Source organism: Eubalaena glacialis, chromosome 11, assembly GCF_028564815.1.
Source record: "Eubalaena glacialis isolate mEubGla1 chromosome 11, mEubGla1.1.hap2.+ XY, whole genome shotgun sequence".
Classification (NCBI taxonomy): domain Eukaryota; kingdom Metazoa; phylum Chordata; class Mammalia; order Artiodactyla; family Balaenidae; genus Eubalaena; species Eubalaena glacialis.
Window position 1 is genome coordinate 10,268,942 of NC_083726.1, and position 17,401 is coordinate 10,286,342.

The 17,401-nt window shown below is 51.6% G+C and overlaps 1 protein-coding gene across 2 annotated transcripts in view; it reads left to right on the forward strand.

Moving 5' to 3' along the window:
* The first annotated feature begins 11,742 nt into the window (after window positions 1-11,742).
* Window positions 11,743-17,401, forward strand: part of TMEM184B (transmembrane protein 184B) — a 48,487-nt gene continuing 42,828 nt past the window's right edge. For both annotated transcript variants that reach the window (XM_061205115.1, XM_061205113.1), the window contains exon 1: window positions 11,743-11,853. The gene's annotated coding sequence lies outside the window, so the exon portion shown is untranslated. The remainder of the gene's footprint in view (window positions 11,854-17,401) is intronic.

Here is a 17,401-nt window from a genome sequence, read left to right on the forward strand (position 1 = left end):
TTAAATAATGAGTGGGTGGGGCTTCCCTGGTGGCACAGTGGTTAAGAATCCGCCTGCCAAGGCAGGGGACACGGGTTTGAGCCCTGATCCAGGAAGATCCCACGTGCCGCAGAGCAGCTAAGCCCGTGCACCACAACTACTGAGCCTGCGTGCTGCAACTACTGAAGCCTATGTGGCTAGAGGCTGTGCTCCGCAACAAGAGAAGCCACTGCAATGAGAAGCCTGCGCACCGCAATGAAGAGTAGCCCAGCTCACCGCAACTAAAGAAAGTCTGCACACAGCAACAAAGACCCAACGCAGCCAAAAATAAAATAAATAAATAAATAAATTTAATTAAAAAGAAAAAAAATGAGTGGGCTTCCCTGGTGGCGCAGTCATTAAGAACCCACCTGCCAATGCAGGGGACGCGGGTTTGAGCCCTGGTCTGGGAAGATCCCACATGCCGTGGAGCAGCTAAGCCCGTGCGCCACAACTACTGAGCCCACGTGCCTAGAGCCCATGCTCTGCAACAAGAGAAGCCACCGCGATGAGAAGCCCGCGCACCGCAACGAAGAGTAGCCCCTGTTCGCCGCAACTAGAGAAAGCCCGGGTGCCGCAACTAGAAAGACCCAACGCAGCCACACACACACACACAAAAATTATAAATAATGAGTTAGTGTGTCCCTCCCCTTTTGGTTTAATTCTGTTTTTTTGGAGGTATTACATATATGAACGTCAAGCTATATAAAAGTCAAGTAACAATTAGAATCACTCCCATCCCTGCCCCCTCCACTGTGTTCCTACCCACGATCCTCACTGGTTTCTGGTTTCTCCTTCCTGTGTTTCTTATTCAGGGAGCTAATGTATAAGAGAGGGGGTGGTGGCTGACAGCCTCTGAGGAAGTGATATTTAAGCTGAGGCCAGAGGAGTGACCAGGATGCGTCAACCATGCAAACTATTTTTATCAAGTATGCCAAACAATTGCCCAGAAATTTTGCCCAGACTGGAGGGGGCAAACATGCCACTTGGTGAATCATTTTTATTCATGCAACAAACATTGGGCTTGTGGATGCCAGGTGCTGGGCTGAGGTGGAGTGGAGTGCAGGGGTGAGGAGGGGTGGAGAGCACAGGGTTGGAATCCAGAGGGCTGACTCCATCTCTCTGTGATCTTGGGCACTGTCTGGGTCTCGGTTTTCTCTGTGAAGTGGAGGTGGTACTTACAACCTACTTCAGAGGTTATAGGATTAAATAAAACCACAGATGCACGTAAGGGCTGAGGAGGCTCCTTGTGCCAGGCCCTGTTCCCACCCTCTGCTCATAACAATCCTATGCGGTTGGTGTACTATGATGCCTGTTTTATGGATGAGGACACTGAGGCGCAGTGCCCCATCCTCTTAACCTTCACTACAGTCAGGCACCTCTTAAGTGCTCAGTAATGGTAACTACACATTTCAAACACAAGCTGTGACTTTGGCTTCCAGGGGCCAAAGGGGAAAGACTCAGGTTAGCAAGTGGTTCATCCCAATCCAAAATCCAGTGTGAGATACCCAGTGTGAACTAGGGACAAAAGAGGGAGGAATGTGTCTGATGTCATCAGGAAGGTGTTTCAAAGATGCTTGACCTGGGAACTTCCCTGGTAGCCCAGTGGATAGGACTTTGCGCTCCCAATGCAGGGGGCCCGGGTTTGATCCCTGGTCAGGGAACTAGATCCCGCATGCATGCCGCAACTAAGAGTTCGCATGCCACAACTAAGGAGCCGGTGAGCCACAACTAAGGAGCCTGCCTGCCACAACTAAGGAGTCCGCCTGCTGCAACTAAGACCTGGCACAACCAAATAAATAAATTTTTTTTTTTAAAAAAAGATACTTGACCTGAGCCTTGAAATGTGAGTTTACTGGGTGGTGGCGGCCGGGTTTGGGGAAAGTGGTGAGGTGGAGACAGTCATTACCAACCAAGGAAACAGCATGTGCAAAGGACCAGCTTGATACAGAGTTTCCAAGCTCAGAGGGGGAAGAAGATCTACAGCAGCCAAGGCTGGAAGAGGCAGAGGCCAGATCCCAATGGCCTGATTTCCATCCGCCAGCACCTGCACTGTGGGGGACCGCTGATTAGAGAAGAGGACACCATGGATGTGAACTTGAGGAATATGAATCTGGGAACAGTGGATAGGGAGATTGGAGGATGGAGAAAGGGGACAAGGAGAGTTGTTAGGGAGCTATGGTCACAATCCAGGCAGGAGGCATCCAGAAGGCAAGGATGACTGAACCGTTTCAGAACGCGGTGTTCTTAGCCAGCTGAGAGAGGGAGTCGGAGGCTCTGAGGTTACCTGCCTGGGAGCCTGGGAGCACAGCAGGACCACTGATAGAAAACTAGAACACCGATGGGGGACGTGCATTCTCAGCTGGAAACTAAGGGGGCGCGGCCAGGGAGGGAGGAGCAGGGCTGGGGGCGGGGCAAGAAGGAGGAGGGTGTGGTCAGCGGGCTCAAAGCCACCGGGCAGAGGAAAGGGAGGCTGGCAAAAAAACAAGCTTCCTACTGATCATTTCCCCCTAGTTCTTTTTCTTTTTCTTTTCTTTTTTTTAAAATTGAAGTATAATTCATGTACGAAAAGCGCACACATCTTAAGTGTACACGGATCCATAGCTTTTTACCTGTTTCTATATACCCGTGTAATCACCACCTGATGCAGATGTGGGCGATTGTCAATACCCCAGCAAGTTCGCCCATGCCCCTTCCCGTGCAGTATTCCCCCTCACAGACACACAGGTGACCACTCTTCTAAAAATCAGCAGGTGACCTTTCGACTGGGGTGGGTGGGAAGTCGGGGGAAGAGGCAGCTGAGGGTGAGGTGTGGAAGGAGGTGGTTTTGAGAATCCAAGAGGTCTGCTCTTGTTTGGAGGCCAAAGAACCCTTGAGGAGGGGGATTGACAACTGGATGGCAGAAGGTTTGGAGGAGGAAGGAGGGGAGGAGACACCGGGAGAACTGGGTCTGGGACAAAAGGAGGGACTAGGCTTCCTCTAAACTTGGTTCATTCACTCCCCCCCCCGCCCCCGTAAAACACGAGCCATCCGCGCCCCGCGGCTGCTGCCTCCTAGGTGGTGGCATCCCCTCTCCTTTCCTACCTACCTTTTGATGCCTTCCCCCTCCCCCCGCAAGCCAGGGCCTCCCATGGAGGAGTGGATGGGACAGACCCCTGCCGTCAGCTCCAGTCGGGGGACGGGGTCACTCCAGCGTAGCTTTAGCAAAGGGGAGAGCCTTCCACTCCTGTGTTCTGTCTCCTTCCCTTACCTCCCCCTCCCCCATCCACACTCTATTTCAGAAACAGATACAGGAATAGTTATAGCTAAAATGCTGAGCCCCCATGTCACATCCTCTTTCCCAGAGCCTGCAACACAGGTTCCCGCAGGAACCCATCTAATCCTTCCAAGGAGTAAACCCATTCCAAGCTCCAACCTCAAGCTGCCCAATCACCAAACATCTACTCTCGCTCAAGCCACACTTCTCTGGGGCCTGCTTTCCTGGCTGCACGTGAGTTGGTGAGGGAGAAGGGGTCTGGTGAACAGGATAAATGTTGCCATGGTGACACAGAGCCACCTTCCTCCTCTTCCTCTGGCCTGCTCCCTGCCATCCTTCCTTTCACCCTAGCCTTGAGGCACCAACAGCATCTCCCTGTCCTCCCAACTGTCCCATGTGAGGCCATGTCCCGTAGCCTATTGAGGTTCAGGAAGCTGCACATCTGGAGCCTGGCTTCACTGAGGCTGCGCTACCCATGCAGGAGACACTGATGGGATGGGAGAGCAGTCCAGCCAGCAGCCAGGGTGAGGGGAGCAGAGGGCCAAGTCCTGGGGTACTGCCCGTTTAAGAAGGCCCCACTGGGGACCTCTACAACAGATCTCTGCAGATAGTAACTTGGGCTCCTGCAGGCCCCTGGGAGAATAACATCTCAGGTAATTATGCCTCCCAAAGTCTTTCATCCCAACATCTTCAAAGCATCTATGGTTAAGGTGCAGCCCCTCTGAAGTCATGCCCTCCAGGTCACTGCAGCTCTGAGACTGGGACACCAGGCCTCTTGCTCCTCCTCTCCTCTCCTCCCTCTTATTAAAGGCTTTCTCAGGAAACCCTGGACTGAGCTTCCTCAGCTCCTGCACATCCCTGACCTGTGGGAGGACCTCCCTTTCCTGATGGCAGTGCTCAGGATAGTTGGCTGCAACCTGGGATTTTGTAGAGAATCTGAAACAAGTTCCTAGTGATTCCAAGGAAACTGGCAGTAAATCCTTCTCTTTGGCCTGTTTTCTTTTGCTTGTTTTGGCTAGGTGAATTTGAAGTGGGACTCACCTCACCTCTGTTGGAGGTACAGGTGTGTATGTTTGTGTGTGTATGACTGACAGGCAGAAAGAGGAAGTTCCTTCTCTCTGTGTCTCCAACTCAGGGTCTTTTCACAGCAACCTGTAAATCATCCCCAGCCACATCCCTGATTCACACACACACATACACACGACCTAGATGGTGTCCCCCAGGAATGGCCTTGTTCTGCTTGCTGATGGCCACTGATGCCCTGAAGATCACCACCCTAAGAGGAAAGGCTTTGTGAAGTCAGAAGCATTTTCTCTCACTGGCTGATTTTCTTAGTTCCCTGTGGGGGCTAGTGTGGGTTCCGGGTTCATTTAACAAACATCCACAAGGGCTCCCTGTGTGCCGGGTTGCTCAGGTGTGACCTTGGCCAAGTAATGATGCCAAGATCTGTGCCTCAGTTTCCTCATCTGCCAAATGGCTGTCACTGCTGCTTGTTGAGATAATGAAGAGCTTAGTACATTGCCTGCCACATAGCAACTGCTCAAAGAAAAGTAGTTGTGATGAAGATGATGACCCTGTGCGTCAGGTTCTGAGCAAAGATGACTAAGACCTGGCCTTTGTTTGCCCTCTGTTCATGTGAGGGTGCATTCTCATGAATTCCAGAAAATTACTATGCATTTTTTTTTTTTAATTTTTAAAATTTTTTGGCCACACTGCACAGCTTGTGGGATCTTAGTTCCCCGACCAGGGATTGAACCCACACCCTCACAGTGAAAGTACAGGGTCCAAACCACTGGACTGCTAGGGAATTCCCTACTATGCATTTTATTTATTATTTTTAAAAATATTTATTTATTTATTTTTATTTTAATTAAATTTTTAAAAAATTTTTGGCTGCGTTGGGTCTTCGTTGCTGCACGCGGGCTTTCTCTAGTTGCAGTGAGCAGGGGACTCTTTGTTGTGGTGCGTGTGCTTCTCATTGTGGTGGCTTCTCTTGTTGCGGAGCACAGGCTCTAGGCGCGCAGGCATCAGTAGTTGTGGCTCACAGGCTCTAAAGCGCAGGCTCAGTAGTTGTGGCACATGGGCTTAGTTGCTCCGCGGCATGTGGGATCCTCCTGGACCAGGGATCGAACCCGTGTCTCCTGCATTGGCAGGTGGAGTCTTAACCACTGTGCCACCAGGGAAGTCCTTATTTATTTATTTATTTGGCTGCACTGGGTCTTATTTGCGGCTTGCGGGATCTAGTTCCCTGACCAGGGATCGAACGCAGGCCACCTGCATTGGGAGCATGGAGTCTTAACCACTGGACCACCAGGGAAGTCCTCCCTACTATGCATTTTAAATCATACACACACACACTCACACACACACACACACAAATAGACATACACACATATATTTCCATAAATGATACATCTAATACTTACTGTTCTGTATGATATTTTCTTTTTTCCACTTAATGACATACCTGGGGGAACCAGCGTTTTATCAGGGACCTGAGGGAGGGGCAGGAATTAACTAGGGCAAGGAAAGGGTGTGAGAAGAAATGTGTTCCAGGTGATGGGAAGAGCAGCAGCAAGACCCTGACACCAGGCACAAGGTGGCTGCTGGGGATAGACTCACTGACGGCAGAGTTTGAGGCAAGTTCATCAAAATCGTCTCAGTTGGGCCTGTTTATGTTTTCAGTTGCAAACAGGAATTTCAGAAAAGGCCTTCTTACTGTTTATATATATTAAAAACAGCACTTCCAGGACTTCCTTGGTGGTCCAGTGGTTAAGACTCCACAATTCCAATGCAGGGGGTGTGGGTTCGATCCCTGGTCAGAGAACTAAGGTCCCACATGCCACGCGGTGAGGCCAAAAAACCAAAAAACAAAACAAAACCGCCCCCAGCACTTCCTGAGTACTTATAGCATGCCAGGCCCTGTGCTAACAGCCTTACTTGTGTTATTTCATCTTCACATCAGCCCTGAAATGATGGTATGGTTATTAACCCCATTTTACAGATGAAGAAACAGAGGCTCAGAGAAGCTTAGTGATTTGCCCAAAGTCTCACAGACTGTCAGTGGTGGAGTCGGATCTGAACCAGGCAGTCTGGTCACCATACAGGCTAAAGGCCTCCAAAAAGCCACCCCATCCAGATGGCTCTCATGGTTCCCTCCATCTCTGCTCTGGTTGAGGTTACACTTCTGCCCTGTCCCTGATCTTCCTTTCTGGGTGACCTGGGAGAGCCACTTAAACTCCCTGAGCTGCTGAACATCTGAGGTTTTTTCCTCCCCAGCACTCTTTCTTGGTTCTTTTGGTCACGGCATCCCGTTTTCCTTAAGGGGCCCACCCTCCCTCTCAGTGCTTTTGGTTCAGTAGGAACTGACTCCTCCCACTGGCTCCAGGGGCGGAGCCATTGACCTAGGCCTGGCCAATTGGAGCACTGCAGCTCCTGGCTACAGTGATTGGCTCAGAGATGGGAAAGTGACCCAAGATGGGCCAATCCGAGGCAAGTATGGAACAGAACTTTCGGAATTCTTAGGAAAGACATATTCTCTGTGCCTTTGCGGGGCAAAGACCACCTGGGAATGAGGCCGAGACACACACACACACACACACACACACACACGCGCACACCCAATAGAATGACAGAAATAGTGTCCTAATGACGGTGTGTGAGGCCTCAAATCCAGCTCTGCCTGGCACTTCCTAATTAAGTGAGCCCTTAAATTCCCTTCCTTTGTTTCACTTAGTTTGAATTGGGTTTTAGTCCGTTGCAACCAAAAGGGTCTGATTCAGGTAAAAAGTTAGCTGGGCCTTCAGCAGCCCCATGCTATATACTGCAGCATGATTGTCAGCTGTGTGCAAAATACCGTGTCGACATTTTCATACATATTGATGGGGAAACGGAGCCTCAGAGAGGCAAAGACGCATGCCTAAGATCATACTGCTAGGAAGTAAATGGAGCTGGCCCTGTGCTCTGCCCTCCACACCACACTGCCTCTCCAGGGCACCTGGCCAGGGCTCCCACAGCATCCTTGGGGAAACGTGGGAGACGCAGAGACTGCAGGTAAATGGATTCAGAGTGCTCTGGGCTCTGGGCCACTCATTAGCTAGCACCAGTGAAACTGGAGGGAAGGGGTCAGGGCACAACCTTTGAAAGAATGACATAGCCTGAGGACATGACATAAACTAATTAGAACCAAATGGGTTCACTATGGCAGACAAGTCGACTTCCACTAGACCTTGAGCCTCAGTATACGCTCACATCAGCAAGCTAAATGACACACCCACAGACACCATGACAGTTCCAAGACAGGCCATAAGGATCAAAGGTGGATGGTGGCCCAATTCCTGGAAATCCCTGACCCTTCCTAAAATAGCTGGAATACTCCTCCCAATCATTAGCCTACAAAATTACCCACCCCTATAAAAACTGACAACCCCATACCCTGGTGCCTTTCTCATATTCTGAGATGGCCCACACCCTGTGGAGTGTGTTTCTCCCTAAATAAATCCACTTCTTACCCATCACTTTGTCTCTCACTGAACTCTTTCTGCGATGAGACATCAAGAACCTGAGCTTCATAAAGTCGAGAAACCAGGTGTGTTATCTCAGTTGGAAGACTGGGTTTTGGCCGGGTTCGAGTCCCAGCCACGTGGGTTCAAGTCCGAATCTGAGGTGCACGGTTTCACCAGCACCGCTGAGGCCCTGGCTCTTTCCTCTGCACTCCCCTACAGATGCTAGGAGTGGATTTTGGATGCAGAGATAATCCAACCTGATCCCTATTACCCTTGAGAGGCCCTTAGTCTGGTGGGGGAGACAGATGCATTCAGATGAATTATGATGCACAGAGAGAAGAAAACAGAAGGGAACAACACACCATTTCTTCTTCTTCTTCTTTTTTTTTTTTTTAGAAATTTATTTTTGGCTGTGTTGGGGCTTCGTTGCTGCGCACGGGCTTTCTCTAGTTGCGGTAAGCCGGGGCTACTCTTCCTTGTGGTGTGGTGGCTTCTCTTGTTGCGGAGCACGGGCTCTAGGCGTGCGGGCTTCCGTAGTTGTGGCTCGCAGGTTCTAGAGCGCAGGCTCAGTAGTTGTGGTGCACGGACTCAGTTGCTCCGCAGCATGTGGGTTCTTCCCGAACCAGGGATTGAATCTGTGTCGCCTGCATTGGCGGGCAGATTCTTAACCACTGCACCACCAGGGAAGTCCCAGACCATTTCTTTAAATAACCTTTTTTCTTATTTTGAAGAGATTGCATGATTTTTGCAAACATTTTGGAAAATACAGGGAAACAAAAATTAAATAAGGGAGAGAGAGAGAGAAGGTAACCAATATTCATAATTCTGCCACTTAGGAGAACCCACTGTTAACATTTTGTTATATTTCCTTCCAATCTTTCTTCTAAGCCTAAAAAAAAAAATTTTTTTTAAACACTTCAGATCAGGCTATCATGCAAATTTATTACTACCTTTTCCAGTCAGTATTATTCCTAATCATTTCCCCTTATTATTTGCAATGTGTAAAGTGGCTGTTTTAGTATCTACACAATATACCATTGTATGGATCTACCATAATTTACTTAACTATTCTTTGATGAATTTCAGTTTATTTGCGATTTTTTTTGTTGGGGAGAAACTAATTAGACCGGAATGGAGGAGGGGAGAGTGAGGGAGGTGGGAATCAAGAAAGAACCAAAAGATGACATCGGATTTGGCCTTTGAAGGAAGAGTAGTTGGTTGCTGGAGGTGGAGAAAGGCTCCTTCAGTAGCCAGTGAGCAGGGGTAAAGGTGATTAGTGGGTTGGGGAATTGTCCAGAAGTAAGGGGACCTGAACCAGGACAGTGGCCCCAGGCATGGAAGGGAGAGGGGCCGATGTGAGTGGCATCTTTGAGCCAGGGTGAATGGGCATTTGCATGGAGTGGGGTGGTGACAGAGGGGGTAAATTTTTACTTCTAAATTAGACAGCCTGGGGAGAGGATGAGGAAAGACAGGTAGCAACAAACTAGGGCTCACAGTGCCACCTGCTGCTGACCTTCCATGTCACTCAGGCCAGGTGACTTTCTGTCTTTGAGCCCCTTTCTGGCAACCCAAGCCTAAAAATACCCACCACCTGCCCCTGCCCCTGTCAGCCTGGGGCCTCTGTAAATTGAGACCCAGAGTGCCCTTAATGAACAGGGGCTAACAACTTGAATTAGGGTGTGGTTTGGCCTGACGCTCTGGCTGTCAAATCGTGTCCGGTTTCTATGCTAAGCATAAGATATGGTGAAAATTAAGACAAGGACTTTGCCCTGGGGGAGTTTTCATGTGTAGGGAGGGAGAGCCGGGAAGTCATGAACAAATGATGATGATGCAATTGATGATAAGCCTTGTTTGTGTGCTGGAAAGCCCTGAGCAACTTCCTACCTGGGGGCTGGGAAGGACTTTTCCTAGAGGACTCTTCATGCTACAGAAAGTTTTTAAGCATGTTCTCTATACCAACCCTTGTACTAAGTACTGGGATTATATCAGGAAACAAAAAGGACAAAAATCTTTGTCCTTGTAGCGCTTACCTTTTACTGGTGGAAGACAAACAGTAAAACAGGCAAACTATGTCATGATAGAAATTAAGTGATGTGGGAAAAACTAGAGCGTGGAAAGGCGGAATCGGGACTGCATGTAAGGGGTTTGGCAAGTTTACTAAGGTGGTTAGGGCAGGCCTTACTGAGTGGGGAACACGTGAGCAAACCCTTGAAGAAAGTGAAGGGGGGAGCATTCAAGTGTTTGAGGGAACAGCAATCCCAGCAGAGGGAACAGCCAATGCCAAGGATTTGAGGCCAAGCGTGCTTCATTTGTTCTAGGAACAGCAAGGGGTCAGTGTGGAGGGAAGCAAGAGGAGGAGATGAGGTCAGACACCGCTGGGTGGATGGAATGTTAGATGAAGCAAAGCTCTGCAGGGATTTGTAAGGACTTTGGCTTTTATTCAGAGTGAAATGCACAGCCAATGGCAGGCTTCTGGCAAAGAAGTGCCGTGTTCTGACTTAGGTTTTAAAAGAATCCCTCTGGCTCCTGCAATGAAATAGACTGGGACACGGGGCAGGTCTGGAAACAGGGAAACAGGTTAGGAAAATGTTGCAATAACCCTGATCAGCTTGGGCTGCTATGACAAATTACCATAGATTGGGTGGCTTATCAACAACAGACATTTATTTCTCATAGTTCTGGAGGCTGGAAGTCCAAGATCAGGGTGCCTGCTAGTGTGATAGGTTCTGGTGAGGGCCCTCTTCTGGGTTATAGACTGCTAACTTCTTACTGTATTCTCACATGGCAGAAAGAAGGCTAGAAAGTTCTCTGGGGTCTCTTTTTTAAGGGTATTAATACCATTCATGAAGGCTCCACCCATATGACCTAATCACCTCCCAAGGCCCCAGCTCCTAATACCATCACATTGGGGGTTAGGATTTCAGCATATGAATTTTGGGGGGATAAATACATTCCGTCCATAACAAGAATATTGCAATAATCCTGGACAGAAAGTGGATGGGGTGGTGGCAGTGGAGATGAGGTGGAAGAGGTCAGAGTCTAGATATATTTTGCAGGTACAGCCAACATAATTTCCTGCTCCAGTGGGTAAAGGGGTGAGAGGAGGGATTCAAGGATGATTCCAGGAGTTCTGGGCTAGGGGCTGGAAGGATGGAGCTGCTAACCGTTCTTGTGGGGAGGCTGTGAGAGCGCAGGTCTCTGCGTTTGAGAGGAAATGGTTCTGTTGTGGGCATGTTGACTTTGAGATCCTATTGGAACCTCAGGTATGAGGGGGTGAGTACACAGTTCAGGGGAGGAGCCTGGGCTGGGGATAGAAATACATCTGGGGATCTTGAACACACCAAAGCCAGAACTTGATTGGATTTTATGTTTTTTAGTTAAACTGAGTTGGGTGTGAACCTGGCAAACAGAAATGGGCTAGGCGGTTTGAATGATATCTGAAGAATTTTGCTAGTTAGGCCACCTAGAGCGAGGTGGGGCAGGAAGGAAGCGCTGCTAGATGGAGTGGGAAGAAAACCTCTTTCTCTGTTTTGCAATTTCATTTCGCGTTATTGCACACAGCACCTCAGTATACATTCATTCCACAATTCCACATGCATCCTTCACTCGACAAATAGCCGTTAGACATTGTTTCATCTTCAAACAGGCCCAAATGGAAGGAAAGAGGTGAAGCTCCATACAGCCAGCGAGTGCCAGGGACAGAGCTTGGAGCCCAAGACTCTGTCCCTGCACCCCAAGAAGCTCACTGGTGGGCAGGGTTGGGGGTGGGATGGAGGCTGGGGAGGCGACTCCTGACTGGTTTACGATCGGCGGGAAAGCCGGGATCGCTCCCACCACCGGGGGTTTGGGACGGCGGCTCCTTTAAGGCCGGGCGGGTGATCTCAGCCTCGCGTTCGCCGCCCCGCCCTCCCCGGCGGCGCGCTCGGTGCGCAGGCGCGCCGCGGCGGCACTCCGCTGGGCCCGGGACGAGCCGGCGGCGGCGAGATAGTAGGGCTGCGGGGCCGTCAGCCTGCCTCTCTCTCACAGTCCGGCTGCCGCGCGTCGCCCGCACACGCGCCGCCATGGGCTCCTGAGGTACCCTACCCACCGGCCCTGCGCTGGAGGCCCCGAGGGGGGCGGCCGAGGGCTTCCGGGGGCGGCGGGGCTGCCCCGTCTGGAGAGGCCCGATCGGGGGGCGCCCCGCGGGTCGCATTGGCCGCGGGTCCCCGGGCGGGGAGCGGACGAAGGTGGCCGGCCTGGCGGGGAGGAAGGGGGCGTCTGCGGCCCCGCCCGTCTCGCCCTGCGCTCTCTCCCCGCCTTGCGAGGTCGCGGGCCGCCCGTGGGTGTGCGCTGCCCCCTCCTCGCCAGCGTGGCGGGGCCCGCGCCTGGAGTGTAATCGGACCTGCCCGTGGGGGTGGCCGGGAGAGAGGGGAGGCGGATGGACAGGCCCTTTGCAAGTGGGATGGTGTGCGTCCGGTGGGTGTGCTGGTGCCTGGCACAGCCGAGTGAGTGGGGGAGTCAGCCTTGCCCTGTGCGGGTAGCTGTGATCTGGGCTGGTGGCTAGCCTGGCGAGGCCTCTGGGGATGCGTGCATGAAGGTGTACACGCGTTGCATACAGGTCAGCAGTTTGGAGGGGCACCGGCAGGAACCTGGGACTCCAAGGATATGTGCTTGGAAAAGGACCACAGAGACTGGTTTAGGGTGTGTGCATCCATCCCAGACATTTCCTCTCTGGGCACACTGCTTCGGTCTAGTGCTAGTTGACTCCAGGCCAAGGCAAGGAGATGGGGTTGAGAGGTGGGCGTATCTGTTCCCAACCCATATCCCCTCTGGGGTTGTGCAAGGCCAGACATTACACACCCACACACACGCACACACCCACACCCAGGGCACTGTGGGGCAAAGCAGGTGTTTGCACGTCTGATACCTGCGTGTGAGGAGAACGTCATGTATTATTTATCTGACTGCCGAGTGCTTTATGTAACGAAAGAAGCAGCAATCTGTGCCCTGGAGGCCCTTGTGCTGTGGAGGCAGCCAGGCAAACAAGCTCACGCACCTGCAGAGGCGGCGCAGGTCTCAGAGGTGTGACTCTTGCACAGGTTATGTGTGCAGCGTCCCTTCCTATCTCCCTTCCTTTTCAGCGTGCTTGGTGGGCCCCCTAGGCTCTGCACATCGGGACCTCTTGCCGGAGGGTGCCGTGTGTATCAGAGCTGGGACCGTGGGGTGGGAAGGCCCCAGCGGTTAGGTCTGTGTGCCCATTTTGTCAGGCTTTGAACAGAAACACATGATGCCCCTGGGATCCAGGACCTCTCAGGTCGGTCGGGGAATCAAACTTAGAATCAAGTAGTCACAATGATGTGAAAAATATAAAACAATAGAGGGAATGCAGAGTGGGTTCAGTGCTGGGGGAGGGGGAACGTGGCCAGCAGAAAAGGTTCCAACATGGGGTGGAGGGGGCGAAGGGAGCTGAGCTGAAACTGGAAGGATGACTAGCATTCCTCTGATGCTTTGGTGCTTTCCACGTATATTTCCCCAGTTAATTCTCTCGGAGGCTGTGCGTGTACAGAACTGTTTGTTATCCCTCTTTACAAATGAGAAAACTGAGACCCAGAGGGAGCGCATGACTCCTTGTCCATGTATGTGGCAGGCCTGGATGGAGTCGTCCATGAACCAGGACCTCTCTTGCTGCCAGGTGTTGCTGCCTTGTAACTTATGAGCATCTACTACATGCCAGGCACTATGCTAGGGGCACAGGGGTCTAAAGATGAATGGGACCTGGTGCCCGGCCTCTAAGGGCTTCCAGTATGCTGGGGAGATGGACATAGACAGTGACCCCAATCCAGACACAGGACCCCCATAGCCAGTGTGCATGGAGAAGTCACCATCAATTCCCCCCAAGAATTGGCCACAGGCAACCTGGCTCCTTTGTGCAGCCTTTGGGATTCTGGATGTGTTTTAAGTTGCTCCCACGTGGTAGTGGGTTACACCAGGGACCCCTTCTAAAGGCCTCCAAGTGGGTGGGAAGAAGAGCTTCAGGGCAGAATGGGTGCAAGTGATCTTGTCCTAGTTCACTGGTGTTGGCCGAGTTCCGTAGAGCTCGGGCTTCTGTCTGGAGGCTGTTTTCTCCTCCTCTGCCTTTGAGGTTTTGCTCCTGGTTTCTGGCGGGCCGGCCGAGCTCTCTTCCCCAAGAGGGGCTCCATGCTATTTCCAGTCCCTCCTGTGCTCATTTCTCCCTGTGAATTCCCTGGAGTGGGAAGGCAGAGTACGGTCCTTTATTGTTTTGAAACCATGCTGGGCCTTGAGACTGGGGATTTGGCGTGTGAGTTGTGGAAGGCCAGCTGCCGGGCCCTGGGAGAACTCTGGAGGGGTGGGGGGGTCTACCACCGGACCTTCACAGGCAGTGAGCACTTGCTGAAGATCTACTGTGTGCCCAGCACCGTGCTGAGTCGTGGATTGTGTCTTTTAAGAGGCTGTGGTTGGCTGAGGCTGTCCACCGTGTAACAGATATGCGACAGAGAGTGCTCTGCTTGTGGTGGAAAGAGAGGGCCCTAGTGGGGCCAGAGGACAATAGGAACAACAGCTCATTTATTAAGCACTTACTGTGTGGCAGGCACAGTTCAAAGTGCTTTCATGAACGACTGAGTTTCATCCTCCCACCACAGTGAGGTGGGAACAGTTACCTTCACGTTTTGCAGAGGAGGCAGCCTAGGAGGGTAAAGCCGCGCTGGGCGGTGGAGCTGACCTTGGAGCCCACGCTCTTCCCCCACTAACCCTGGGGTGTGCCCGGCATCGTCGTAGAAGCGAAACCTCCTGCACCTTGAAGGACGGACGGGGAGTGCTCTGCCTGTGGAGGGAAAGGGCATTCTAGGCAGAGGAAGCCCCCCTGGGCAGAGGTGCGGAGGCCTGAAATACCTCACCCAGACATGGCTACGGTGGGCCCATAGCGTGAAGACCTTTGAAGGCCCCACTAAGGAGTTTGAGCTTGACCCCAGTGTGGTCAACAGGGAGCCCTGAAGTTTTCAAAAAGGAAGCGACAGCCTCAGCCGCGTGTTCCAGGACAGTATGCCCGTGTCTCCTTCTTCCTTCATTCCTGCAGGTAACTCCAAGGAGACTGGGCCTTTCCCTCCTTTGCTTTCCCTCGGGTCACTGGCATCCTTTTTGGTCCCTGCTGCCTTTCGCTTCTATTCTTCCAGCAGCTTCTGGTCCTGACGGCCCTGTGTGACTCAGGACAGGCCTCTGGAGCTCACTGCTGTAATGGTGGCTCTACCCTGGCCTCCGTGGCTGGCGGTGGGGTGGCTCCCTGAACTGGAACCGGGTTCTTCCTGGCTCTCCCGGGTCTGGCAGGTCCTCGCTGACCTCTCACACTGTGGATCTGGACCGAGTGGGCGGCTCCTTTCCCCCGTCTTCCATCCTCCAGGCCCCCATGCTCATCAGTGCTATAAATACAGGTAAAGGGGGGTGGGGACATAGTGGGAAGTGGGGCGCGGAGAGCCAGGCTTAACTGCCAGATCTCATGTGTGGGTTCACTGAGGGGATGCCTGCCCTCCCCGCCTGCTTTGCTGGGTGTTGAGTGGCCAGCTGAGCACCCCAGTTTGTCCCTCCCTACAGGGCTGAAAGACTAGGGGTCTTCGCACAGGATGGCTGCTGAAGCACAGCTGAGGGGGGTCCACTTTGGCTGTGGGAGCCCATGGGTGTAGGACGTGAGGGGAGGAATCGGGGAAAACTTCTGAATTGGGTGCCTGGGGAGAGGAGGCTGAGAATTCAGGAAGGGGACAAAAATGGTCACTGGGAGCACAGGAGAAAGAAGCACCCCTTTGGGCACCGGGGAGAGAGGGAGGTAAGCTGAGCCTTCTGGAGAAAGAATTGGGAGCTGCAGCTCTCTTATTAGCTCTGTGGCCTTGGACAAGTTGCTTACCAGGTTCTGATTCCCATTCCTTAAGAATAGCAGGAGATGATGCAATTTCCTTCATTTGTAAAAGAGGAGTAATAACAGTGCAGCCATCATATGGCTGTAACGCTCTGATGTCTGCATGGAGCTCAGCACAGCATTTGGCTGTACATGGTACGTGCTCAGTAAACACTGGCTTTTATTGTTACCTTACAGGCTGTTTAATTTATTCAAGAAAGAGGTGTTGCACGCCTGTGTGCCAGTGCAGGGAGCTGAGTCCAGCTGGGGAGAGCCATTCCAGTTGTCATGGGTGCTCTCTCTGAGGGAACATTGAGGCATTCCCGCCTGGGCAGGCACTTCTCTGACCAGGTGACATTTACGCTGTCACCATGTATAAGGAAGCAGGTTCCAGGCAGAGGGAACAGCATGTGCAAAGCAAAGGTCTGAGTTCTTTGTCTGCAAAATTGTTTGGCATTGGGGCTCAGCACGTAGTAGGCCCTCAGTAAATGTTAATTGAATGTGATCTTCTTGGCCTCAAAGAGGACAGGAAGGGGAAGAAGTAAAGTGTGAGGGGCCCTGGAGAGAAGATTTGGATGGTCCCCAAGTTTCGGGTTGTCTCATGTTCCCTACCCATTTTGTCTACCTCTGCCGAGTGGCATGTGGTGCAGGTACCTTAATGCAGTGCTGCTAAGCTGCCAGTGTACTCATCAGGGACGCGTGCTAGGCCCCTGCTTTGTCAAAGTCCTCGGAGGGGCGGCGCTGGAATTAGGCTGTGTTTGTTCACATTCCTGTTTGCTGCTGTTTTAGTGCATCTGAAACCCTATGCTTGGGCAGAACTTAGAAGGATGACATGGGGCCTCTGTCTGGTTGGTTGTTTTTCCAGTCCTGGGTTAATGGTGGCTCAGTGTCCGGCACGATGCCTTGCACAGAGTAGGTGCTGAAATCGCTTTGACTAACAAACCAACAGTTGGATGGGTTAGTATCATTGCCACACAGGATAAAGCTGGAATTATTCTTAAGAAGTGATAGGTCAGAACAGGATTGTTTATTAGAACTGAGCTTATATCAGGAGCTGACAGGTACATTAAACAGCCTTGGATGTGTTCAAGGACAGGCTCCGTCCAATGGTCTGGAGGTCTCAGGCCTGGGCTGAGAGGCAGGAAGCCCCACAGTCACCTCCTTTTCCTTCTCCTCTGGGGCGGAAACCAGAGAGGGAAGATCCCACCCAGAAAACTTTTGTTCCTAACCTGCATCACTTCCAGTTCTACCATGATTTTAAAAAGTCACACACAACAAAATGAGTATTTCATGGAAGGTTTGCAGTGTGTCAGCCTGTGAAAAACAGTGGGGTTCTCTGCTTTTGAAAATAGTACTTGTTGATTATAGTAAATTTGGAACCCAGAAAAGATTGGAGGATAAGAATAAAAATCACCCCAAATTTCTAATAACCAAGAAATAATCACTGCTGAAGAGTGGGCATATTTTCCTTCTAGGCATCATCCTGCATTAGCTCATTGTTCACATAACACCGAGTTGCAAGCGTTTACCCATGACATGAAAGTTAGCCGTAGCTATGAAAGAATCAGAGAAGTTCTAAAACAGAGCCCCTTGGTGCTTTATTTCAAGGTCTGTAGGAAAGACGAGGTCTCCACCCTTTCTGCTGGATGGCACCGTGGTGTGAGGAGCAGGCAGAGCACTGCACAGAGTCAGAGAACCTGGTGATGACCTTGGGCCAGTCAGTTGCCCTCCGGTGGG